We start from the raw sequence: 19,983 nt of genomic DNA, 5'->3' as shown, positions 1-19,983 counted from the left end.
CATTGGTCGCTTTTCTCTCTGAAACGGTTACATTTATCGTCTGCAAGCCCTTGTCGCGTGATGCGGTATGCAGACACAGTACAAGCAGCACACTAGAACACAGAATAAGAATCTACGTTGATGCAATCGGCCAGTAAGAAGAGCTACATTTCAAGTTTCAGTTATCGATTAATGAATTATTGGGCGGTTTGGTGCCTTGGACCAGACCGAGGACCTTAAGATTTTGCATGAACCGAGGACTGGCAGCCAGGTAACACGAGAAATTGTGTAAAGTGTTAATATGTAGTAAAAACCCAAGAAAATCTCCCGTTTCCGTCATTTACTATCGAATCGACATAACGCCAGATCGTCACAGTGGTCGCTTTTCTCTCTGAAACGGTTACATTTATCGTCTGCAAGCCCTTGTCGCGTGATGCGGTATGCAGACACAGTACAAGCAGCACACTAGAACACAGAATAAGAATCTACGTTGATGCAATCGGCCAGTAAGAAGAGCTACATTTCAAGTTTTAGTTATCGATTAATGAATTATTGGGCGGTTTGGTGCCTTGGACAAGACCGAGGAGCTTAAGATTTTATATGAACCGAGGACTGGCAGCCAGGTAACACGAGAAATTGTGTAAAGTGTTAATATGTAGTAAAAACCTAAGAAAATCTCCCTTTTCCGTCATTTACTATCGAATCGTTATAACGCCAGCTCGCCACAGTGGTCGCTTTTCGCTCTGAAACGGTTACATTTATCGTCTGCAAGCCCTTGTCGCGTGATGCGGTATGCAGAGTCACTATAAGCGGCATAGTAGAACACTGAAGAATCATCTAAGTTTATGCAATCGCCCGGTAAGAAGAGCTACATTTCAAGTTTTAGTTATCGATTAATGAATTATTGGGCGGTTTGGTGCCTTGGACCAGACCGAGGACCTTAAGATTTTGCATGAACCGAGGACTGGCAGCCAGGTAACACGAGAAATTGTGTAAAGTGTTAATATGTAGTAAAAACCCAAGAAAATCTCCCGTTTCCGTCATTTACTATCGAATCGACATAACGCCAGATCGTCACAGTGGTCGCTTTTCTCTCTGAAACGGTTACATTTATCGTCTGCAAGCCCTTGTCGCGTGATGCGGTATGCAGACACAGTACAAGCAGCACACTAGAACACAGAATAGGAATCTACGTTGATGCAATTGGCCAGTAAGAAGAGCTACATTTCAAGTTTTAGTTATCGATTAATGAATTATTGGGCGGTTTGGTGCCTTGGACCAGACCGAGGACCTTAAGATTTTGCATGAACCGAGGACTGGCAGCCAGGTAACACGAGAAATTGTGTAAAGTGTTAATATGTAGTAAAAACCCAAGAAAATCTCCCGTTTCCGTTATTTACTATCGAATCGACATAACTCCAGATTGTAAAAATGGTTGCTTTTCTCTCTGAAACGGTTACATTTATCGTCTGCAAGCCCTTGTCGCGTGATGCGGTATGCAGACACAGTACAAGCAGCACACTAGAACACAGAATAAGAATCTACGTTGATGCAATCGGCCAGTAAGAAGAGCTACATTTCAAGTTTTAGTTATCGATTAATGAATTATTGGGCGGTTTGGTGCCTTGGACAAGACCGAGGAGCTTAAGATTTTATATGAACCGAGGACTGGCAGCCAGGTAACACGAGAAATTGTGTAAAGTGTTAATATGTAGTAAAAACCTAAGAAAATCTCCCGTTTCCGTCATTTACTATCGAATCGTTATAACGCCAGCTCGCCACAGTGGTCGCTTTTCGCTCTGAAACGGTTACATTTATCGTCTGCAAGCCCTTGTCGCGTGATGCGGTATGCAGAGTCACTATAAGCGGCATAGTAGAACACTGAAGAATCATCTAAGTTTATGCAATCGCCCGGTAAGAAGAGCTACATTTCAAGTTTTAGTTATCGATTAATGAATTATTGGGCGGTTTGGTTCCTTGGACCAGACCGAGGACCTTAAGATTTTGCATGAACCGAGGACTGGCAGCCAGGTAACACGAGAAATTGTGTAAAGTGTTAATATGTAGTAAAAACCCAAGAAAATCTCCCGTTTCCGTCATTTACTATCGAATCGACATAACGCCAGATCGTCACAGTGGTCGCTTTTCTCTCTGAAACGGTTACATTTATCGTCTGCAAGCCCTTGTCGCGTGATGCGGTATGCAGACACAGTACAAGCAGCACACTAGAACACAGAATAGGAATCTACGTTGATGCAATTGGCCAGTAAGAAGAGCTACATTTCAAGTTTTAGTTATCGATTAATGATATATTGGGCGGTTTGGTGCCTTGGACCAGACCGAGGACCTTAAGATTTTGCATGAACCGAGGACTGGCAGCCAGGTAACACGAGAAATTGTGTAAAGTGTTAATATGTAGTAAAAACCTAAGAAAATCTCCCGTATCCGTCATTTACTATCGAATCGACATAACGCCAGATCGTCACAGTGGTCGCTTTTCTCTCTGAAACGGTTACATTTATCGTCTGCAAGCCCTTGTTGCGTGATGCGGTATGCAGACACAGTACAAGCAGCACACTAGAACACAGAATAAGAATCTACGTTGATGCAATCGGCCAGTAAGAAGAGCTACATTTCAAGTTTTAGTTATCGATTAATGAATTATTGGGCGGTTTGGTGCCTTGGACCAGACCGAGCACCTTAAGATTTTGCATGAACCGAGGACTGGCAGCCAGGTAACACGAGAAATTGTGTAAAGTGTTAATATGTAGTAAAAACCTAAGAAAATCTCCCGTTTCCGTCATTTACTATCGAATCGACATAACGCCAGATCGTCACATTGGTCGCTTTTCACTCTGAAACGGTTACATTTATCGTCTGCAAGCCCTTGTCGCGTGATGCGGTATGCAGACACAGTACAAGCAGCACACTAGAACACAGAATAAGAATCTACGTTGATGCAATCGGCCAAAAAGAAGAGCTACACTTCAAATTTTAGTTATCGAAAATTGAATTATTGGCCGGTTTAATGCCTTTGACATGACCGAGGACCTTAAGATTTTGCATGAACCGAGGACTGGCAGCCACGTAACACGAGAAAATGTGTAAAGTGTTAATATGTAGTAAAAACCCAAGAAAATCTCCCGTTTCCGTCACTTTCTATCGAATCGACATAACGCCAGATCGGCACAGTGGTCGCTTTTCTCTCTGAAACGGTTACATTTATCGTCTGCAAGCCCTTGTCGCGTGATGCGGTATGCAGAGTCACTACAAGCGGCATAGTAGAACACTGAAGAAGCATCTAAGTTTATGCAATCGGCCAGTAAGAAGAGCTACATTTCAAGTTTTAGTTATCGATTAATGAATTATTGGGCGGTTTGGTGCCTTGGACCAGACCGAGGACCTTAAGATTTTGCATGAACCGAGGACTGGCAGCCAGGTAACACGAGAAATTGTGTAAAGTGTTAATATGTAGTAAAAACCTAAGAAAATCTCCCGTTTCCGTCATTTACTATCGAATCGACATAACGCCAGATCGTCACATTGGTCGCTTTTCTCTCTGAAACGGTTACATTTATCGTCTGCAAGCCCTTGTCGCGTGATGCGGTATGCAGAGTCACTACAAGCGGCATGGTAGAACAATGAAGAAGCATCTAAGTTTATGCAATCGGCCAGTAAGAAGATCTACATTTCAAGTTTTAGTTATCGATTAATGGATTATTGGGCGGTTTGGTGCCTTGGACCAGACCGAGGACCTTAAGATTTTGCATGAACCGAGGACTGGCAGCCAGGTAACACGAGAAATTGTGTAAATTGTTAATATGTAGTAAAAACCAAAGAAAAATCTCCTGTTTCCGTTATTTACTATCGAATCGACATAACTCCAGATTGTAAAAATGGTTGCTTTTCTCTCTGAAACGGTTACATTTATCGTCTGCAAGCCCTTGTCGCGTGATGCGGTATGCAGACACAGTACAAGCAGCACACTAGAACACAGAATAAGAATCTACGTTGATGCAATCGGCCAGTAAGAAGAGCTACATTTCAAGTTTCAGTTATCGATTAATGAATTATTGGGCGGTTTGGTGCCTTGGACCAGACCGAGGACCTTAAGATTTTGCATGAACCGAGGACTGGCAGCCAGGTAACACGAGAAATTGTGTAAAGTGTTAATATGTAGTAAAAACCTAAGAAAATCTCCCGTTTCCGTCATTTACTATCGAATCGACATAACGCCAGATCGTCACATTGGTCGCTTTTCTCTCTGAAACGGTTACATTTATCTTCTGCAAGCCCTTGTCGCGTGATGCGGTATGCAGACACAGTACAAGCAGCACACTAGAACACAGAATAAGAATCTACGTTGATGCAATCGGCCAGTAAGAAGAGCTACATTTCAAGTTTTAGTTATCGATTAATGGATTATTGGGCGGTTTGGTGCCTTGGACCAGACCGAGGACCTTAAGATTTTGCATGAACCGAGGACTGGCAGCCAGGTAACACGAGAAATTGTGTAAAGTGTTAATATGTAGTAAAAACCTAAGAATATCTACCGTTTCCGTCATTTACTATCGAATCGACATAACGCCAGATCGTCACAGTGGTCGCTTTTCTCTCTGAAACGGTTACATTTATCGTCTGCAAGCCCTTGTCGCGTGATGCGGTATGCAGAGTCACTACAAGCGGCATAGTAGAACACTGAAGAAGCATCTAAGTTTATGCAATCGGCCAGTAAGAAGGGCTACATTTCAAGTTTTAGATATCGATTAATGAATTATTGGGCGGTTTGGTGCCTTGGACCAGACCGAGGACCTTAAGATTTTGCATGAACCGAGGACTGGCAGCCAGGTAACACGAGAAATTGTGTAAAGTGTTAATATGTAGTAAAAACCTAAGAAAATCTCCCGTTTCCTTCATTTACTATCGAATCGACATAACGCCAGATCGTCACATTGGTCGCTTTTCTCTCTGAAACGGTTACATTTATCGTCTGCAAGCCCTTGTCGCGTGATGCGGTATGCAGACACAGTACAAGCAGCACACTAGAACACAGAATAAGAATCTACGTTGATGCAATCGGCCAGTAAGAAGAGCTACATTTCAAGTTTCAGTTATCGATTAATGAATTATTGGGCGGTTTGGTGCCTTGGACCAGACCGAGGACCTTAAGATTTTGCATGAACCGAGGACTGGCAGCCAGGTAACACGAGAAATTGTGTAAAGTGTTAATATGTAGTAAAAACCCAAGAAAATCTCCCGTTTCCGTCATTTACTATCGAATCGACATAACGCCAGATCGTCACAGTGGTCGCTTTTCTCTCTGAAACGGATACATTTATCGTCTGCAAGCCCTTGTCGCGTGATGCGGTATGCAGAGTCACTACAAGCGGCATAGTACAACACTGAAGAAGCATTTAAGTTTATGCAATCGCCCAGTAAGAAGAGCTACATTTCAAGTGTTAGTTATCGATTAATGAATTATTGGGCGGCCTTGGACCAGACCGAGGACCTTAAGATTTTGCATGAACCGAGGACTGGCAGCCAGGTAACACGAGAAATTGTGTAAAGTGTTAATATGTAGTAAAAACCTAAGAAAATCTCCCGTTTCCGTCGTTTACTATCGAATCGACATAACGCCAGATCGTCACATTGGTCGCTTTTCTCTCTGAAACGGTTACATTTATCTTCTGCAAGCCCTTGTCGCGTGATGCGGTATGCAGACACAGTACAAGCAGCACACTAGAACACAGAATAAGAATCTACGTTGATGCAATCGGCCAGGAAGAAGAGCTACATTTCAAGTTATAGTTATCGATTAATGAATTATTGGGCGGTTTGGTGCCTTGGACCAGACCGAGGACCTTAAGATTTTGCATGAACCGAGGACTGGCAGCCAGGTAACACGAGAAATTGTGTAAAGTGTTAATATGTAGTAAAAACCTAAGAAAATCTCCCGTTTCCGTCATTTACTATCGAATCGACATAACGCCAGATCGTCACATTGGTCGCTTTTCTCTCTGAAACGGTTACATTTATCGTCTGCAAGCCCTTGTCGCGTGATGCGGTATGCAGACACAGTACAAGCAGCACACTAGGACACAGAATAAGAATCTACGTTGATGCAATCGGCCAGGAAGAAGAGCTACATTTCAAGTTTTAGTTATCGATTAATGAATTATTGGGCGGTTTGGTGCCTTGGACCAGACCGAGCACCTTAAGATTTTGCATGAACCGAGGACTGGCAGCCAGGTAACACGAGAAATTGTGTAAAGTGTTAATATGTAGTAAAAACCTAAGAAAATCTCCCGTTTCCGTCATTTACTATCGAATCGACATAACGCCAGATCGTCACATTGGTCGCTTTTCTCTCTGAAACGGTTACATTTATCGTCTGCAAGCCCTTGTCGCGTGATGCGGTATGCAGACACAGTACAAGCAGCACACTAGAACACAGAATAAGAATCTACGTTGATGCAATCGGCCAAAAAGAAGAGCTACACTTCAAATTTTAGTTATCGAAAATTGAATTATTGGCCGGTTTAATGCCTTTGACATGACCGAGGACCTTAAGATTTTGCATGAACCGAGGACTGGCAGCCACGTAACACGAGAAAATGTGTAAAGTGTTAATATGTAGTAAAAACCCAAGAAAATCTCCCGTTTCCGTCACTTTCTATCGAATCGACATAACGCCAGATCGGCACAGTGGTCGCTTTTCTCTCTGAAACGGTTACATTTATCGTCTGCAAGCCCTTGTCGCGTGATGCGGTATGCAGAGTCACTACAAGCGGCATAGTAGAACACTGAAGAAGCATCTAAGTTTATGCAATCGGCCAGTAAGAAGAGCTACATTTCAAGTTTTAGTTATCGATTAATGAATTATTGGGCGGTTTGGTGCCTTGGACCAGACCGAGGACCTTAAGATTTTGCATGAACCGAGGACTGGCAGCCAGGTAACACGAGAAATTGTGTAAAGTGTTAATATGTAGTAAAAACCTAAGAAAATCTCCCGTTTCCGTCATTTACTATCGAATCGACATAACGCCAGATCGTCACATTGGTCGCTTTTCTCTCTGAAACGGTTACATTTATCGTCTGCAAGCCCTTGTCGCGTGATGCGGTATGCAGAGTCACTACAAGCGGCATGGTAGAACAATGAAGAAGCATCTAAGTTTATGCAATCGGCCAGTAAGAAGATCTACATTTCAAGTTTTAGTTATCGATTAATGAATTATTGGGCGGTTTGGTGCCTTGGACCAGACCGAGGACCTTAAGATTTTGCATGAACCGAGGACTGGCAGCCAGGTAACACGAGAAATTGTGTAAAGTGTTAATATGTAGTAAAAACCTAAGAAAATCTCCCGTATCCGTCATTTACTATCGAATCGACATAACGCCAGATCGTCACATTGGTCGCTTTTCTCTCTGAAACGGTTACATTTATCTTCTGCAAGCCCTTGTCGCGTGATGCGGTATGCAGACACAGTACAAGCAGCACACTAGAACACAGAATAAGAATCTACGTTGATGCAATCGGCCAGTAAGAAGAGCTACATTTCAAGTTTTAGTTATCGATTAATGGATTATTGGGCGGTTTGGTGCCTTGGACCAGACCGAGGACCTTAAGATTTTGCATGAACCGAGGACTGGCAGCCAGGTAACACGAGAAATTGTGTAAATTGTTAATATGTAGTAAAAACCAAAGAAAAATCTCCTGTTTCCGTTATTTACTATCGAATCGACATAACTCCAGATTGTAAAAATGGTTGCTTTTCTCTCTGAAACGGTTACATTTATCGTCTGCAAGCCCTTGTCGCGTGATGCGGTATGCAGACACAGTACAAGCAGCACACTAGAACACAGAATAAGAATCTACGTTGATGCAATCGGCCAGTAAGAAGAGCTACATTTCAAGTTTCAGTTATCGATTAATGAATTATTGGGCGGTTTGGTGCCTTGGACCAGACCGAGGACCTTAAGATTTTGCATGAACCGAGGACTGGCAGCCAGGTAACACGAGAAATTGTGTAAAGTGTTAATATGTAGTAAAAACCTAAGAAAATCTCCCGTTTCCGTCATTTACTATCGAATCGACATAACGCCAGATCGTCACATTGGTCGCTTTTCTCTCTGAAACGGTTACATTTATCTTCTGCAAGCCCTTGTCGCGTGATGCGGTATGCAGACACAGTACAAGCAGCACACTAGAACACAGAATAAGAATCTACGTTGATGCAATCGGCCAGTAAGAAGAGCTACATTTCAAGTTTTAGTTATCGATTAATGGATTATTGGGCGGTTTGGTGCCTTGGACCAGACCGAGGACCTTAAGATTTTGCATGAACCGAGGACTGGCAGCCAGGTAACACGAGAAATTGTGTAAAGTGTTAATATGTAGTAAAAACCTAAGAATATCTACCGTTTCCGTCATTTACTATCGAATCGACATAACGCCAGATCGTCACAGTGGTCGCTTTTCTCTCTGAAACGGTTACATTTATCGTCTGCAAGCCCTTGTCGCGTGATGCGGTATGCAGAGTCACTACAAGCGGCATAGTAGAACACTGAAGAAGCATCTAAGTTTATGCAATCGGCCAGTAAGAAGGGCTACATTTCAAGTTTTAGATATCGATTAATGAATTATTGGGCGGTTTGGTGCCTTGGACCAGACCGAGGACCTTAAGATTTTGCATGAACCGAGGACTGGCAGCCAGGTAACACGAGAAATTGTGTAAAGTGTTAATATGTAGTAAAAACCTAAGAAAATCTCCCGTTTCCTTCATTTACTATCGAATCGACATAACGCCAGATCGTCACATTGGTCGCTTTTCTCTCTGAAACGGTTACATTTATCGTCTGCAAGCCCTTGTCGCGTGATGCGGTATGCAGACACAGTACAAGCAGCACACTAGAACACAGAATAAGAATCTACGTTGATGCAATCGGCCAGTAAGAAGAGCTACATTTCAAGTTTCAGTTATCGATTAATGAATTATTGGGCGGTTTGGTGCCTTGGACCAGACCGAGGACCTTAAGATTTTGCATGAACCGAGGACTGGCAGCCAGGTAACACGAGAAATTGTGTAAAGTGTTAATATGTAGTAAAAACCCAAGAAAATCTCCCGTTTCCGTCATTTACTATCGAATCGACATAACGCCAGATCGTCACAGTGGTCGCTTTTCTCTCTGAAACGGATACATTTATCGTCTGCAAGCCCTTGTCGCGTGATGCGGTATGCAGAGTCACTACAAGCGGCATAGTACAACACTGAAGAAGCATTTAAGTTTATGCAATCGCCCAGTAAGAAGAGCTACATTTCAAGTGTTAGTTATCGATTAATGAATTATTGGGCGGCCTTGGACCAGACCGAGGACCTTAAGATTTTGCATGAACCGAGGACTGGCAGCCAGGTAACACGAGAAATTGTGTAAAGTGTTAATATGTAGTAAAAACCTAAGAAAATCTCCCGTTTCCGTCGTTTACTATCGAATCGACATAACGCCAGATCGTCACATTGGTCGCTTTTCTCTCTGAAACGGTTACATTTATCTTCTGCAAGCCCTTGTCGCGTGATGCGGTATGCAGACACAGTACAAGCAGCACACTAGAACACAGAATAAGAATCTACGTTGATGCAATCGGCCAGGAAGAAGAGCTACATTTCAAGTTATAGTTATCGATTAATGAATTATTGGGCGGTTTGGTGCCTTGGACCAGACCGAGGACCTTAAGATTTTGCATGAACCGAGGACTGGCAGCCAGGTAACACGAGAAATTGTGTAAAGTGTTAATATGTAGTAAAAACCTAAGAAAATCTCCCGTTTCCGTCATTTACTATCGAATCGACATAACGCCAGATCGTCACATTGGTCGCTTTTCTCTCTGAAACGGTTACATTTATCGTCTGCAAGCCCTTGTCGCGTGATGCGGTATGCAGACACAGTACAAGCAGCACACTAGGACACAGAATAAGAATCTACGTTGATGCAATCGGCCAGGAAGAAGAGCTACATTTCAAGTTTTAGTTATCGATTAATGAATTATTGGGCGATTTGGTGCCTTGGACCAGACCGAGGACCTTAAGATTTTGCATGAACCGAGGACTGGCAGCCAGGTAACACGAGAAATTGTGTAAAGTGTTAATATGTACTATAAACCTAAGAAAATCTCCCGTTTCCGTCATTTACTATCGAATCGACATAACGCCAGATCGTCACAGTGGTCGCGTTTCTCTCTGAAACGCTTACATTTATCGTCTGCAAGCCCTTGTTGCGTGATGCGGTATGCAGACACAGTACAAGCAGCACACTAGAACACAGAATAAGAATCTACGTTGATGCAATCGGCCAGTAAGAAGAGCTACATTTCAAGTTTTAGTTATCGATTAATGAATTATTGGGCGGTTTGGTGCCTTGGACCAGACCGAGGACCTTAAGATTTTGCATGAACCGAGGACTGGCAGCCAGGTAACACGAGAAATTGTGTAAAGTGTTAATATGTAGTAAAAACCAAAGAAAAATCTCCTGTTTCCGTTATTTACTATCGAATCGACATAACTCCAGATAGTCAAAATGGTTGCTTTTCTCTCTGAAACGGTTACATTTATCGTCTGCAAGCCCTTGTCGCGTGATGCGGTATGCAGACACAGTACAAGCAGCACACTAGAACACAGAATAAGAATCTACGTTGATGCAATCGGCCAGTAAGAAGAGCTAACTTTCAAGTTTCAGTTATCGATTAACGAATTATTCGGCGGTTTGGTGCATTGGACCAGACCGAGGACCTTAAGATTTTGCATGAACCGAGGACTGGCAGCCAGGTAACACGAGAAATTGTGTAAAGTGTTAATATGTAGTAAAAACCCAAGAAAATCTCCCGTTTCCGTCATTTACTATCGAATCGACATAACGCCAGATCGTCACAGTGGTCGCTTTTCTCTCTGAAACGGTTACATTTATCGTCTGCAAGCCCTTGTCGCGTGATGCGGTATGCAGAGTCACTACAAGCGGCATAGTAGAACACTGAAGAAGCATCTAAGTTTATGCAATCGGCCAGTAAGAAGGGCTACATTTCAAGTTTTAGATATCGATTAATGAATTATTGGGCGGTTTGGTGCCTTGGACCAGACCGAGGACCTTAAGATTTTGCATGAACCGAGGACTGGCAGCCAGGTAACACGAGAAATTGTGTAAAGTGTTAATATGTAGTAAAAACCTAAGAAAATCTCCCGTTTCCTTCATTTACTATCGAATCGACATAACGCCAGATCGTCACATTGGTCGCTTTTCTCTCTGAAACGGTTACATTTATCGTCTGCAAGCCCTTGTCGCGTGATGCGGTATGCAGACACAGTACAAGCAGCACACTAGAACACAGAATAAGAATCTACGTTGATGCAATCGGCCAGTAAGAAGAGCTACATTTCAAGTTTCAGTTATCGATTAATGAATTATTGGGCGGTTTGGTGCCTTGGACCAGACCGAGGACCTTAAGATTTTGCATGAACCGAGGACTGGCAGCCAGGTAACACGAGAAATTGTGTAAAGTGTTAATATGTAGTAAAAACCCAAGAAAATCTCCCGTTTCCGTCATTTACTATCGAATCGACATAACGCCAGATCGTCACAGTGGTCGCTTTTCTCTCTGAAACGGATACATTTATCGTCTGCAAGCCCTTGTCGCGTGATGCGGTATGCAGAGTCACTACAAGCGGCATAGTACAACACTGAAGAAGCATTTAAGTTTATGCAATCGCCCAGTAAGAAGAGCTACATTTCAAGTGTTAGTTATCGATTAATGAATTATTGGGCGGCCTTGGACCAGACCGAGGACCTTAAGATTTTGCATGAACCGAGGACTGGCAGCCAGGTAACACGAGAAATTGTGTAAAGTGTTAATATGTAGTAAAAACCTAAGAAAATCTCCCGTTTCCGTCGTTTACTATCGAATCGACATAACGCCAGATCGTCACATTGGTCGCTTTTCTCTCTGAAACGGTTACATTTATCTTCTGCAAGCCCTTGTCGCGTGATGCGGTATGCAGACACAGTACAAGCAGCACACTAGAACACAGAATAAGAATCTACGTTGATGCAATCGGCCAGGAAGAAGAGCTACATTTCAAGTTATAGTTATCGATTAATGAATTATTGGGCGGTTTGGTGCCTTGGACCAGACCGAGGACCTTAAGATTTTGCATGAACCGAGGACTGGCAGCCAGGTAACACGAGAAATTGTGTAAAGTGTTAATATGTAGTAAAAACCTAAGAAAATCTCCCGTTTCCGTCATTTACTATCGAATCGACATAACGCCAGATCGTCACATTGGTCGCTTTTCTCTCTGAAACGGTTACATTTATCGTCTGCAAGCCCTTGTCGCGTGATGCGGTATGCAGACACAGTACAAGCAGCACACTAGGACACAGAATAAGAATCTACGTTGATGCAATCGGCCAGGAAGAAGAGCTACATTTCAAGTTTTAGTTATCGATTAATGAATTATTGGGCGATTTGGTGCCTTGGACCAGACCGAGGACCTTAAGATTTTGCATGAACCGAGGACTGGCAGCCAGGTAACACGAGAAATTGTGTAAAGTGTTAATATGTACTATAAACCTAAGAAAATCTCCCGTTTCCGTCATTTACTATCGAATCGACATAACGCCAGATCGTCACAGTGGTCGCGTTTCTCTCTGAAACGCTTACATTTATCGTCTGCAAGCCCTTGTTGCGTGATGCGGTATGCAGACACAGTACAAGCAGCACACTAGAACACAGAATAAGAATCTACGTTGATGCAATCGGCCAGTAAGAAGAGCTACATTTCAAGTTTTAGTTATCGATTAATGAATTATTGGGCGGTTTGGTGCCTTGGACCAGACCGAGGACCTTAAGATTTTGCATGAACCGAGGACTGGCAGCCAGGTAACACGAGAAATTGTGTAAAGTGTTAATATGTAGTAAAAACCAAAGAAAAATCTCCTGTTTCCGTTATTTACTATCGAATCGACATAACTCCAGATAGTCAAAATGGTTGCTTTTCTCTCTGAAACGGTTACATTTATCGTCTGCAAGCCCTTGTCGCGTGATGCGGTATGCAGACACAGTACAAGCAGCACACTAGAACACAGAATAAGAATCTACGTTGATGCAATCGGCCAGTAAGAAGAGCTAACTTTCAAGTTTCAGTTATCGATTAACGAATTATTCGGCGGTTTGGTGCATTGGACCAGACCGAGGACCTTAAGATTTTGCATGAACCGAGGACTGGCAGCCAGGTAACACGAGAAATTGTGTAAAGTGTTAATATGTAGTAAAAACCCAAGAAAATCTCCCGTTTCCGTCATTTACTATCGAATCGACATAACGCCAGATCGCCACAGTGGTCGCTTTTCTCTCTGAAACGGTTACATTTATCGTCTGCAAGCACTTGTCGCGTCATGCGGTATGCAGAGTCACTACAAGCGGCATAGTAGAACACTGAAGAAGCATCTAAGTTTATGCAATCGGCCAGTAAGAAGAGCTACATTTCAAGTTATAGTTATCCATTAATGAATTATTGGGCGGTTTGGTGCCTTGGACCAGACCGAGGACCTTAAGATTTTGCATGAACCGAGGACTGGCAGCCAGGTAACACGAGAAATTGTGTAAAGTGTTAATATGTAGTAAAAACCAAAGAAAAATCTCCTGTTTCCGTTATTTACTATCGAATCGACATAACTCCAGATAGTCAAAATTTTTGCTTTTCTCTCTGAAACGGTTACATTTATCGTCTGCAAGCCCTTGTCGCGTGATGCGGTATGCAGACACAGTACAAGCAGCACACTAGAACACAGAATAAGAATCTACGTTGATGCAATCGGCCAGTAAGAAGAGCTACATTTCAAGTTTTAGTTATCGATTAATGAATTATTGGGCGGTTTGGTGCCTTGGACCAGACCGAGGACCTTAAGATTTTGCATGAACCGAGGACTGGCAGCCAGGTAACACGAGAAATTGTGTAAAGTGTTAATATGTACTAAAAACCTAAGAAAATCTCCCGTTTCCGTCATTTACTATCGAATCGACATAACGCCAGATCGTCACATTGGTCGCTTTTCTCTCTGAAATGGTTACATTTATCGTCTGCAAGCCCTTGTCGTGTGATGCGGTACGCGGACACAGTACAAGCAGCACAATAGAACACAGAATAAGAATCTACGTTGATGCAATCGGCCAGTAAGAAGAGCTACATTTCAAGTTTTAGTTATCGATTAATGAATTATTGGGCGGTTTGGTGCCTTGGACCAGACCGAGGACCTTAAGATTTTGCATGAACCGAGGACTGGCAGCCAGGTAACACGAGAAATTGTGTAAAGTGTTAATATGTAGTAAAAACCTAAGAAAATCTCCCGTTTCCGTCATTTACTAGCGAATCGACATAACGCCAGATCGTCACAGTGGTCGCTTTTCTCTCTGAAACGGTTACATTTATTGTCTGCAAGCCCTTGTCGCGTGATGCGGTATGCAGAGTCACTACAAGCGGCATAGTAGAACACTGAAGAAGCATCTAAGTTTATGCAATCGCCCAGTAAGAAGAGCTACATTTCAAGTTTTAGTTATCGATTAATGAATTATTGGGCGGTTTGGTGCCTTGGACCAGACCGAGGACCTTAAGATTTTGCATGAACCGAGGACTGGCAGCCACGTAACACGAGAAATTGTGTAAAGTGTTAATATGTAGTAAAAACCTAAGAAAATCTCCCGTTTCCGTCATTTACTATCGAATCGACATAACGCCAGATCGTCACATTGGTCGCTTTTCTCTCTGAAACGGTTACATTTATCGTCTGCAAGCCCTTGTCGCGTGATGCGGTATGCAGAGTCACTACAAGCGGCATAGTAGAACAATGAAGAAGCATCTAAGTTTATGCAATCGGCCAGTAAGAAGAGCTACATTTCAAGTTTTAGTTATCGATTAATGCATTATTGGGCGGTTTGGTGCCTTGGACCAGACCGAGGACCTTAAGATTTTGCATGAACCGAGGACTGGCAGCCAGGTAACACGAGAAATTGTGTAAAGTGTTAATATGTAGTAAAAACCTAAGAAAATCTCCCGTTTCCGTCATTTACTATCGAATCGACACAACGCCAGATCGTCACATTGGTCGCTTTTCTCCCTGAAACGGTTACATTTATCGTCTGCAAGCCCTTGTCGCGTGATACGGTATGCAGACACAGTACAAGCAGCACACTAGAACACAGAATAAGAATCTACGTTGATGCAATCGGCCAGTAAGAAGAGCTTCATTTCAAGTTTTAGTTATCGATTAATGAATTATTGGGCGGTTTGGTGCCTTGGACCAGACCGAGGACCTTAAGGTTTTGCATGAACCGAGGACTGGCAGCCAGGTAACACGAGAAATTGTGTAAAGTGTTAATATGTAGTAAAAACCTAAGAAAATCTCCCGTTTCCGTCATTTACTATCGAATCGACATAACGCCAGATCGTCACATTGCTCGCTTTTCTCTCTGAAACGGTTACATTTATCGTCTGCAAGCCCTTGTCGCGTGATGCGGTATGCAGACGCAGTACAAGCAGCACAATAGAACACAGAATAAGAATCTACGTTGATGCAATCGGCCAGTAAGAAGAGCTACATTTCAAGTTTCAGTTATCGATTAATGAATTATATGGCGGTTTGGTGCCTTGGACCAGACCGAGGACCTTAAGATTTTGCATGAATCGAGGACTGGCAGCCAGGTAACACGAGAAATTGTGTAAAGTGTTAATATGTAGTAAAAACCTAAGAAAATCTCCCGTTTCCGTCATTTACTATCGAATCGACATAACGCCAGATCGTCACATTGGTCGCTTTTCTCTCTGAAACGGTTACATTTATCGTCTGCAAGCCCTTGTCGCGTGATGCGGTATGCAGAGTCACAACAAGCGGCATAAGAGAACACTGAAGAAGCATCTAAGTTTATGCAATCGGCCAGTAAGAAGAGCTACATTTCAAGTTTTAGTTATGGATTAATGAATTATTGGGCGGTTTGGTGCCTTGGACCAGACCGAGGACCTTAAGATTTTGCATGAACCGAGGACTGACAGCCAGGTAACACGAGAAATTGTGTAAAGTGTTAATATGTAGTAAAAACCTAAGAAAATCTCCCGTTTCCGTCATTTACTATCGAATCGACATAACGCCAGATCGTCACATTGGTCGCTTTTCTCTCTGAAACGGTTACATTTATCGTCTGCAAGCCCTTGTCGCGTGATGCGGTATGCAGACACAGTACAAGCAGCACACTAGAACACAGAATAAGAATCTACGTTGATGCAATCGGCCAGTAAGAAGAGCTACATTTCAAGTTTCAGTTATCGATTAATGAATTATTGGGCGGTTTGGTGCCTTGGACCAGACCGAGGACCTTAAGATTTTGCATGAACCGAGGACTGGCAGCCAGGTAACACGAGAAATTGTGTAAAGTGTTAATATGTAGTAAAAACCCAAGAAAATCTCCCGTTTCCGTCATTTACTATCGAATCGACATAACGCCAGATCGTCACAGTGGTTGCTTTTCTCTCTGAAACGGTTACATTTATCGTCTGCAAGCCCTTGTCGCGTGATGCGGTATGCAGACAAAGTACAAGCAGCACACTAGAACACAGAATAAGAATCTACGTTGATGCAATCGGCCAGTAAGAAGAGCTACATTTGAAGTTTTAGTTATCGATTAATGAATTATTGGGCGGTTTGGTGCCTTGGACCAGACCGAGGACCTTAAGATTTTGCATGAACCGAGGACTGGCAGCCAGGTAACACGAGAAATTGTGTAAAGTGTTAATATGTACTATAAACCTAAGAAAATCTCCCGTTTCCGTCATTTACTATCGAATCGACATAACGCCAGATCGTTACAGTGGTCGCTTTTCTCTCTGAAACGCTTACATTTATCGTCTGCAAGCCCTTGTTGCGTGATGCGGTATGCAGACACAGTACAAGCAGCACACTAGAACACAGAATAAGAATCTACGTTGATGCAATCGGCCAGGAAGAAGAGCTACATTTCATGTTTTAGTTATCGATTAATGAATTATTGGGCGGTTTGGTGCCTTGGACCAGACCGAGGACCTTAAGATTTTGCATGAACCGAGGACTGGCAGCCAGGTAACACGAGAAATTGTGTAAAGTGTTAATATGTAGTAAAAACCCAAGAAAATCTCCGGTTTCCGTCATTTACTATCGAATCGACATATCGCCAGATCGTCACAGTGGTCGCTTTTCTCTCTGAAACGGTTACATTTATCGCCTGCAAGCCCTTGTCGCGTGATGCGGTATGCAGACACAGTACAAGCAGCACACTAGAACACAGAATAAGAATCTACGTTGATGCAATCGGCCAGTAAGAAGAGCTACATTTCAAGTTTTAGTTATCGATTAATGAATTATTGGGCGGTTTGGTGCCTTGGACGAGACCGAGGACCTTAAGATTTTGCATGAACCGAAGACTGGCAGCCAGGTAACACGAGAAATTGTGTAAAGTGTTAATATGTAGTAAAAACCTAAGAAAATCTCCCGTTTCCGTCATTTACTATCGAATCGACATAACGCCAGATCGTCACATTGGTCGCTTTTCTCTCTGAAACGGTTACAATTATCGTCTGCAAGCCCTTGTCGCGTGATGCGGTATGCAGACACAGTACAAGCAGCACACTAGAACACAGAATAAGAATCTACGTTGATGCAATCGGCCAAAAAGAAGAGCTACACTTCAAATTTTAGTTATCGAAAATTGAATTATTGGCCGGTTTAATGCCTTTGACATGACCGAGGACCTTAAGATTTTGCATGAACCGAGGACTGGCAGCCACGTAACACGAGAAAATGTGTAAAGTGTTAATATGTAGTAAAAACCCAAGAAAATCTCCCGTTTCCGTCATTTACTATCGAATCGACATAACTCCAGGTAGTCAAAATGGTTGCTTTTCTCTCTGAAACGGTTACATTTATCGTCTGCAAGCCCTTGTCGCGTGATGCGGTGTGCAGACACAGTACAAGCAGCACACTAGAACACAGAATAAGAATCTACGTTGATGCAATCGGCCAGTAAGAAGAGCTACATTTCAAGTTTTAGTTATCGATTAATGAATTATTGGGCGGTTTGGTGCCTTGGACCAGACCGAGGACCTTAAGATTTTGCATGAACCGAGGACTGGCAGCCAGGTAACAAGAGAAATTGTGTAAAGTGTTAATATGTAGTAAAAACCTAAGAAAATCTCCCGTTTCCGTCATTTACTATCGAATCGACATAACGCCAGATCGTCACAGTGGTCGCTTTCCTCTCTGAAACGGTTACATTTATCGTCTGCAAGCCCTTGTCGCGTGATGCGGTATGCAGAGTCACTACAAGCGGCATAGTAGAACACTGAAGAATCATCTAAGTTTATGCAAACGCCCAGTAAGAAGAGCTACATTTCAAGTCTTAGTTATCGATTAATGAATTATTGGGCGGAATGGTGCCTTGGACCAGACCGAGGACCTTAAGATTTTGCATGAACCGAGGACTGGCAGCCAGGTAACACGAGAAATTGTGTAAAGTGTTAATATGTGGTAAAAACCCAAGAAAATCTCCCGTTTCCGTCATTTACTATCGAATCGACATAACGCCAGATCGTCACAGTGGTCGCTTTTCTCTCTGAAACGCTTACATTTATCGTCTGCAAGCCCTTGTCGCGTGATGCGGTATGCAGACACAGTACAAGCAGCACACTAGAACACAGAATAAGAATCTACGTTCATGCAATCGGCCAGTAAGAGGAGCCACATTTCAAGTTTTAGTTTTCGATTAATGAATTATTGGGCGGTTTGGTGCCTTGGACCAGACCGAGGACCTTAAGATTTTGCATGAACCGAGGGCTGGCAGCCAGGTAACACGAGAAATTGTGTAAAGTGTTAAAATGTAGTAAAAACCCAAGAAAATCTCCCGTTTCCGTCATTTACTATCGAATCGACATAACGCCAGATCGTCACAGTGGTCGCTTTTCTCTCTGAAACGGTTACATTTATCGTCTGCAAGCCCTTGTCGCGTGATGCGGTATGCAGACACAGTACAAGCAGCACACTAGAACACAGAATAAGAAACTACGTTGATGCAATCGGCCAGTAAGAAGAGCTACATTTCAAGTTTTAGTTATCGATTAATGAATTATTGGGCGGTTTGGTGCCTTGGACCAGACCGAGGACCTTCAGATTTTGCATGAACCGAGGACTGGCAGCCAGGTAACACGAGAAATTGTGTAAAGTGTTAATATGTAGTAAAAACCCAAGAAAATCTCCCGTTTCCGTCATTTACTATCGAATCGACATAACGCCAGATCGTCACAGTGGGCGCTTTTCTCTCTGCGGTTACATTTATCGTCTGCAAGCCCTTGTCGCGTGATGCGGTATGCAGTCACAGAACAAGCAGCACACTAGAACACAGAATAAGAATCTACGTTGATGCAATCGGCCAGTAAGAAGAGCTACATTTCAAGTTCTAGTTATCGATTAATGAATTATTGGGCGGTTTGGTGCCTTGGACCAGACCGAGGACCTTCAGATTTTGCATGAACCGAGGACTGGCAGCCAGGTAACACGAGAAATTGTGTAAAGTATTAATATGTAGTAAAAACCCAAGAAAATCTCCCGTTTCCGTCATTTACTATCGAATCGACATAACGCCAGATCGTCACAGTGGTCGCTTTTCTCCCTGAAACGATTACATTTATCGTCTGCAAGCCCTTGTCGCGTGATGCGGTATGCAGAGTCACTACAAGCGGCATAGTAGAACGCTGAAGAAGCATCTAAGTTTATGCAATCGGCCAGTAAGAAGAGCTACATTTCAAGTTTTAGTTATCGATTAATGAATTATTGGGCGGTTAGGTGCCTTGGACCAGACCGAGGCTCTTAAGATTTTGCATGAACCGAGGACTGGCAGCCAGGTAACACGAGGAATTGTGTAAAGTGTTAATATGTAGTAAA

This window comes from Schistocerca cancellata, chromosome 11 (assembly GCF_023864275.1).
Source record: "Schistocerca cancellata isolate TAMUIC-IGC-003103 chromosome 11, iqSchCanc2.1, whole genome shotgun sequence".
NCBI classification, from domain to species: Eukaryota; Metazoa; Arthropoda; class Insecta; order Orthoptera; family Acrididae; genus Schistocerca; species Schistocerca cancellata.
This window is presented reverse-complemented; position numbering follows the sequence as displayed.